We start from the raw sequence: 8,638 nt of genomic DNA on the forward strand, positions 1-8,638 counted from the left end.
TAAACACACTATATTTTAAAAAAAGGCATAGGTCTGGCCGGGGTCATAACTGCTCTGCTCAAATACACCACAAAGACTGTCCAGTACGTTCAGATGCAGGAGACAATGCTACCGTACTCAGATCCTTAATTAAAGTAATTAACTACAGTGACGCACCACTTCACTATTCTACACAAGCGAAGTGTATTACTTCACACAGACGAGTTCCGCAATGACAGCTGCCACAAAAGATAAAAAAATTACACTATAAAAACCTTTAAAATCAGTTCAACATTACCCGTAGAAATGACAAGACAACTAATCTCACAACGCCGTGCACCGTCGGGAACAGAGTAACCATGCAACAACACACCACAGGGAGGTGTCCAGCTACCACTCTCTAAGTTCCACTGTGTTAATAGTTATACCATGGCGGCAGGCAACCAAAAATGGCTCTGAGCACTATGGGACTCAACATCTTAGGTCATAAGTACCCTAGAACTTAGAACTACTTAAACCTAACTAACCTAAGGACATCACACACACCCATGCCCGAGGCAGGATTCGAACCTGCGACCGTAGCAGTCCCGCGGTTCCGGACTGCAGCGCCAGAACCGCTAGACCACCGCGGCCGGCCACCGCGGCAGGCTACCAGTTTTCCTTTTTTCAATTAACTCGATACTCTTTGCAGTATCCATATCGATAACAGGCAAAAATTGTTGAGGTTCTCGATTTCCGGCATACTTAAGTATGTATGGAACCTTCAGTGCTCGAGTCAAACTCGCACTTGGCCATATTTTTTTTTTATTTTCTTTATTCAGGCAATTAAACTATAGTTTGGGTGACATGGGAGAACCCTCCATAGACAGCCGATTCTGCTGTGTCGAGAAATGCGCCTTACTGTGGTGGCGGAGGCCTTTGTGCAACTGCATCCCCATGGCCGCCATCTTTCACCTGGTTGCACAACCTGCTTTGACGAGGTGTCCCCCAATGACGTGTCCTGACCATTTCTGTTCACTAAAGCATTTTGTTACGTGAGAACTGCTACATTCAGATAGCTTCTACAAATGAACTTGTTACAGTGCTAATCTAAGGATGAGTTCATACTACGTCATATCCCAGAGGTCTATGTACAACACAAACACAAAAAAATGCAGCATAATTAATTGTGACAGAATAGAGGAGCAAGTTCATCTGCGGCTTTTAAAACAGTGTCTATCATGATATTACAGCAGACTATGTAAAAGTGTTTTCGAAATGGGCACCGTTCCTTCTGTAATGAAAAATTGTGCCTCTTATACGTGATACGTAAATGTAGGTTAGCAGCGCACCAAATACACTCCTGGAAATTGAAATAAGAACACCGTGAATTCATTGTCCCAGGAAGGGGAAACTTTATTGACACATTCCTGGGGTCAGATACATCACATGATCACACTGACAGAACCACAGGCACATACACACAGGCAACAGAGCATGCACAATGTCGGCACTAGTACAGTGTATATCCACCTTTCGCAGCAATGCAGGCTGCTATTCTCCCATGGAGACGATCGTAGAGATGCTGGATGTAGTCCTGTGGAACGGCTTGCCATGCCATTTCCACCTGGCGCCTCAGTTGGACCAGCGTTCGTGCTGGACGTGCAGACCGCGTGAGACGACGCTTCATCCAGTCCCAAACATGCTCAATGGGGGACAGATCCGGAGATCTTGCTGGCCAGGGTAGTTGACTTACACCTTCTAGAGCACGTTGGGTGGCACGGGATACATGCGGACGTGCATTGTTCTGTTGGAACAGCAAGTTCCCTTGCCGGTCTAGGAATGGTAGAACGATGGGTTCGATGACGGTTTGGATGTGCCGTGCACTATTCAGTGTCCCCTCGACGATCACCAGTGGTGTACGGCCAGTGTAGGAGATCGCTCCCCACACCATGATGCCGGGTGTTGGCCCTGTGTGCCTCGGTCGTATGCAGTCCTGATTGTGGCGCTCACCTGCACGGCGCCAAACACGCATACGACCATCATTGGCACCAAGGCAGAAGCGACTCTCATCGCTGAAGACGACACGTCTCCATTCGTCCCTCCATTCACGCCTGTCGCGACACCACTGGAGGCGGGCTGCACGATGTTGGGGCGTGAGCGGAAGACGGCCTAACGGTGTGCGGGACCGTAGCCCAGCTTCATGGAGACGGTTTCGAATGGTCCTCGCCGATACCCCAGGAGCAACAGTGTCCCTAATTTGCTGGGAAGTGGCGGTGCGGTCCCCTACGGCACTGCGTAGGATCCTACGGTCTTGGCGTGCATCCGTGCGTCGCTGCGGTCCGGTGCCAGGTCGACGGGCACGTACACCTTCCGCCGACCACTGGCGACAACATCGACGTACTGTGGAGACCTCACGCCCCACGTGTTGAGCAATTCGGCGGTACGTCCACCCGGCCTCCCGCATGCCCACTATACGCCCTCGCTCAAAGTCCGTCAACTGCACATACGGTTCACGTCCACGCTGTCGCGGCATGCTACCAGTGTTAAAGACTGCGATGGAGCTCCGTATGCCACGCCAAACTGGCTGACACTGACGGCGGCGGTGCACAAATGCTGCGCAGCTAGCGCCATTCGACGGCGAACACCGCGGTTCCTGGTGTGTCCGCTGTGCCGTGCGTGTGATCATTGCTTGTACAGCCCTCTCGCCGTGTCCGGAGCAAGTATGGTGGGTCTGACACACCGGTGTCAATGTGTTCTTTTTTCCATTTCCAGGAGTGTAAAATGCTATACGACTACATACTTCATTGAGGTTTTTATATTATTTCTTGCAAACCTTAGACTTTTGGGTCTATTTACAAGTGATATACACCATTTATTCACACAACGATTGGTACAAGATTGAATATCTAGCTTAGAACAATTTTCACTCTTCTCTACTTCGGTTTTTTTTCTTTTTATGATACGAAGATTAACACGTGACATTATTCGTCTGTCCCTTACCCATGTTAAATCGCTCATTACACTTAGTACAAATCACGTTTATTTACTTTCAGATTTTTTAAGCACAATTGCTGCATCTGCACGTAACGAGATCGCCTTTCGTTCCACTGTGATGGCAGTGCCATACTGTTTTTTATAGAAAAAAGAAGAGTGTAATCCTTAGTTTTACAGAAAACAATGGACCTGAAACAAATCTGAGTGTGTAGTTCAATTATACGTGTGAATTTAATAAGAAGGTTTACTTTAAAACTGTAATATATATTATTTGCAATAAAAGAATTAACAAGTTTGTAAACAATGTTCAATTTATTTTATTTCAATAGCGGTCAGCTCCGTTACTTCACTTTTCTGCCTATAATGGTGCTGAAATTAATGATCGAAACAAACAGAAAGAAAGGTTCATCTCTAGCAACAAGCCATGTACATGAATATTTCTGGTATCTCAATTGCAGATTTTTCAGTGCTCTCTTCAATTTAGGACTCTGTATTTCAAATGGTTCAAATGGCTCTGAGCAATGTGGAACTTAGCATCTGAGGTCATCAGTCCCCTAGAACTTATAACTACTTAAACCTAACTGACCTACGGACATCACACACATCCATGCCCGAAGCAAGATTCGAACCCGCGTCCGTAGCAGTCGCGCGGTTCCGGACTTAAGCGCCTAGAACCGCTCGGCAATGTTAGTTGATCATGACAGAATACGATAACTCCTTTTTGCCTACGACCAAATGGTTTTTGCAAATAGCGGACAAATGCTGCTTAAAATTCACAAGGAGCCACGAGAGAGGGTCAGCAATTTAATTTACAAATGAGAGAACACACATGTAGTGGTGAACAAGGAACAGATTCAGCTTCAGAAGATGAAAAAGTTTGAAGAAATGTCAATATCTTTTGTATTTACATTCTACTACTAGCAGTGGCAGCACCTGTGGCTAAGACAGTCAGTGCTTAAGTAGTGACTGAAATTCAAGCGACATTGTCCCTATTTGTACTGATTTGGAGCAGCAGTGTTCTGTGGAGTACGCAAGTCACTGGTGTATCTGGGATCAATACATCAGACGTATGAGAGAAAGTGGCAGTGAGACATTCTATAATGAGAAAACTGGCAAATAAAATTCTTCCAATGTCTGTGCATCCTAAAGGAATGAGAAACGACTAGGGCACGGAGAAGAACTAGAAGGGGTCAGCCAGCTTTCTCATGACAACTGTATGCATCGATAGAGCAATGGATGTGAAGGGGTTAACATCTTTCGACTAGAATAACCGAAACCACAGCAACGACGAAACGAGTAACCTTTTGCAGTGAAGGTTGAAAAATGAGAAGAAGTTCCGCCCTGATTCAATGGATGGCGCCGAGTGGCAGCAGTTAACTCGCGTTTACGGGAATTCCCTGCTGTCAGAAGAAGAGCCTGAGTCAACGCCAGCGAAATCAACGAGCTGGAGGCCGCGGTGGTGGAAGGCAGTCTGCTGGGGAGCAGCGGCGCAGCGCACTCCGGAAACGCCCGCCTGTGGAGCTGAGTGGCAGCTGGCAGGTGGTAACTGTAGACACGCAGTGAGTGCCGCCAAACACAGGGAGAGGCGGCCTGGCAGTGCTTCACTGTAGAGGTGGGTCGAACTCGTTCATTCCCGTGAACTACTTCATTCATTTCACTCTTTGCCGTGAAGCGTTCAAATGAAGTAGTTCATTCGTGAAGTACGGAAGCCTGGCGAAGTTGCCCAGTTCGCCGCTCAGCCGCTGCTACGCTAGCTTCGCCTCGCTCGTACAATAAATACTTCATAATTTTACCAACAGATGGCCGAACAATGCAGTAACGTGCACGCAACGTTTTACGCTCTTACAGCGTTTGAGTTATCTTAAATAGAGCATGGTCGAAGGGGACAAAGGACGTTTCTGTCTGTGTCCAAGTGTCTGAACAATTTTATCTTGGACGCTACGCCCGTGAACAGCACCTTGTATTTTAAAAAGTGTTTGGCTCCGTTTATATGTCCACCATCTTTTTTCTCTAATTGTCTTCATTTCTATCTTTTGTGTTTCTCTGCGGCCAAAGAGCGGCGTAGTATGCTGCTGCAGGCCTACCTGTATACAGGTTGCAAATTGACAATAAAGAAAAAAAAAGGGGGGACAAAGGAAAGATAAACAGAGAAGGCTGTCACATATAAAGAAGGTACTACATTTAATCTTGCTCGACATTTTCTCATGAAGCGCCCAAAAAAGTCTTTATCTGCCAAATGAAACATTATTTGTTGTATTCATGAACTGAAAAATAGGGCTACCAACGAAATGCAGTCCAATTTTATGTTCCTTTTAAAATTTAATCCAAAATAGAATGAGTATGTTTAACACTGTCACAAAGTCTGTATACCTACGTTAAGTAATTATTCAGAAGTTTTCCTGTAGATTTTATTTTTGTTGACAATAATAACCCACTAGATTCAAAACGTAAACTGTCACCTGTACTCATTGGTACGATTTCAGGTAAAATCCCTCTTTCAGTGTTATTAACAAACCTTTAATTTTCATGTTTGCTGTGCGTGCACACACAGATAGCCTCTTCGTTTCTATTTTTAATATTCATTTGTCTTCAAGCGCTGCCAACGGTAGGCTACCCGTAGACGCGAAGTTTAACTGCACAAATAGTCACGGGTAATGATGTCAGCACTGCAGGTAGCAGCTGACGCTGCCTTATCCTCACCCCTCACCTAAACCTATCGTTCCCCACTAACACCGCGTGATTCGTCGACCGGCAGGACAGGGAGGAGTGAAGTGATGGGAGGAGGAGTGACGTGGGTGAGGGAGAGGGGAAGAGAGTGAGTGAACTAGAAAAAAGTGTGGAGTGTGCTATCTGTGAAGAGTTTGAAGTACCAGTTCATTGAAATTGAATGGTTAGTTCACACTTCACAGGAGTGAAGCGTTCATTTGAACGACTCATTCACGAGTTCCCCATCACTACTTCACTGGTGCCGCAGAAGACGGGGCCGGCAGTGCACGGACGTGTTTGTGATTAATGTTGCGTGCCCTGTACGCGGAATTCTAAGGAGGCGTTCAGTAATTGCAGTGTTGAATTAGGAATATTCGATACTTGTTACACACTGAGGTGACAAGACTCTTGGCATAGCGTCACGCACAAGTACGCTTCGCATACACGAAGATTTAAAGACCGGTGCTTTAGCGAAGCTCGATTGTTCTCATGTACACAGGTATTCGTTTAAGATTTCAGGAAGTATTTTGGTTAGTATTCTTCCCATTCAACTTATTTTTCTATCTGTACAGATGCAATCCGAAACAAATACCGGAAATTTGTAAGAAAATTCGTAATCCCTTATGTGCATACGTACTATAAAAATATGTGATATGTGTACTCTGAGGTGACAAAAGTTATGGGATAGTGATATGCAAACATACAGAAGGCGGGATTATTGCGTACACAGAGTATAAAAGTGAAGTGCATTGGTGGAGCTGTCCTTTGTACTCAGATTATTCATGTGAAAATATTTCTGACGTAATCATAGACGCACGACGGCAATTAACAGACTTCAAACGCGCAATGGTAGCTGGAGATAGACACATGGAACATTCCATTTCGGAAACCGTTGCGTAATTCAATATTTAGAAATCCACAGTGTCAAGGGTGTCTCGAGATTACCACATCAAAGGCATTATTCCGCACCATAGGCTATGCTGTAGCCGGCAGCCTTCCCTTAACCACCGACAGCAGCGGAGTTTGCGTAAATTTATCAGTGCTGGAAGACAAGCAACACTGCGTGAAATAACTGCAGTTGTCAGTGTGGGATGTACGACGCACGTATCTGTTGGGAGTATGTGGCGAAATTTGATGTAGTTGGGCTACTGCAGCAATGTAATAAGTCAGGTGGCTTTGCAAACAGCACTCTATCTCCTGGGCTCGTGACCATATCAGTTTTTGCTGTGACGACTGGAAAACCGTGGTCTGGTCAGATGAAGCCCGATTTCAGGTCGTAAGAGCTGACGGTCGGATTCGAGTGTGGCTCAGACGCCATGAAGCGATGGACCCAAGCTGTCGACACGACACTCTGTAAGCTGATGTGGGCTATGTTTACCTGGAATGGACTGGGTCCTCTGGTCCAACTGAACCGGTCGTTAACTTTAAATGGTTACGTTCGCCTACTTGGATACCAATTGCAGCAATTCATGAACTCCATGTCACTGGGCCACAGTTGTTCACCACTGGCTTGAAGAATCTTCTGGACAATTCGATCGAATGGCTAGACCACCTAAATCTCCAGACATGAATCTCATCGAAAATTTTTTACGACGTAATCGAGAGGCTGATCCGTGCACAAAATCGGGCATCGACAGAACTTTCACACTTATGGGCCACTATACAGGCAGCATGGATCGGTATTTCTGCAGGGTACTTTTTACCCCTGGTAAAAGAAGGTCCGACCTGACATTAGGAGGAGCCCCATGACTATTCTCCACTAGTTTAGTTTGAAATTAACTGATTTCACACTGTCTGCTACAGGGATTGTACTTTGTCATTGGCATTCTACTCCTTTCTAAATGTTGCTTTTTTTGGGAAGAACTTGAGACATCTCCTTGTTTGTAGTCTTACGATTTCAGCTTAACATGACGATATCTGTCAGGACAGAGGGTTAGCTACGTTAAGGGCTCGTCATACTCTAGCCATTCAAGGTTATTTTGATGGTCGGATACCACATGCGTTTGCAAGGAAGGTTTTCAGTTAGTGCAACATTTTTGCTTGGGGCAGCATTGCAGTGTACCAGGTTGATTATGTTGTAATGATTCTGTGTAATTTCAGTTAAATTGTGGTATCTTTTTATTTCCCTTGCGTTTCAGTATTAAATTGGGATTACTCTCTGATTGAGTATTCCGAGTAATGTTGAGTCAAAATTCCTGATGAACTGTAAAACTGGTTTCATACGAACAGACTGGCACTGGTCCATTGGTATTGGAGTATTGGTAACGCTATTTCTCATATTGACCATTTTTATATTATTGTTTTTCGAATTAATATTGATCTCAGGGCAGTGTTAGATAGCTTACGTTAGTGTGTCCTTTAAAACAAATTATTTTAGGAGAATTTGGTGAATTTAGAACAGTTTAGTGATTGTGTTCAACAGTTTTATTGTTGATATAAGGTAACGCTAGTAAATTATAGTTACATTTCCACAACCCCCATACATGTACATTTTACATGCTCTGTTTCTGCTAAAAGACAGTTTCTTTGCACCACCAGTTAGACATTACTTCGGCAGCGGCATTGCAGATGGATTATATAGTGCCCGACAATCTTATATCACAAGTCAAATTATAGTACAACTTTCTAGAACGGCTAATACAATAATTTAAAAAATATTTCTAGCAGTATAAGCACACTACACAAACATATATTTACACCAAAGTCAAGTTTCGTTACTACCGTGTAACAATCCTTCCATCCTTTCTAATGGCCCCATTAGGAAACAAGAGAGTCCACGAATCCTTAATGTTTGCCGTATCCAACAGAACACACCCAAGCTGATTATATGTCACAGAGCTGCCGAATTTTACGTATCTTCATTGCTGCATTTCATCTGCTGTTAGCAGTACGAAAGAGTGGTTTGGTGAACATATAAAGAGAAACAAATGTGTGGAGCCCTGATTCTGCATCATAATCATGAAAGTGTAAAAGAAAG

The sequence above is a fragment of the Schistocerca cancellata genome, chromosome 3 (genome assembly GCF_023864275.1).
Source record: "Schistocerca cancellata isolate TAMUIC-IGC-003103 chromosome 3, iqSchCanc2.1, whole genome shotgun sequence".
Lineage (NCBI taxonomy): Eukaryota > Metazoa > Arthropoda > Insecta > Orthoptera > Acrididae > Schistocerca > Schistocerca cancellata.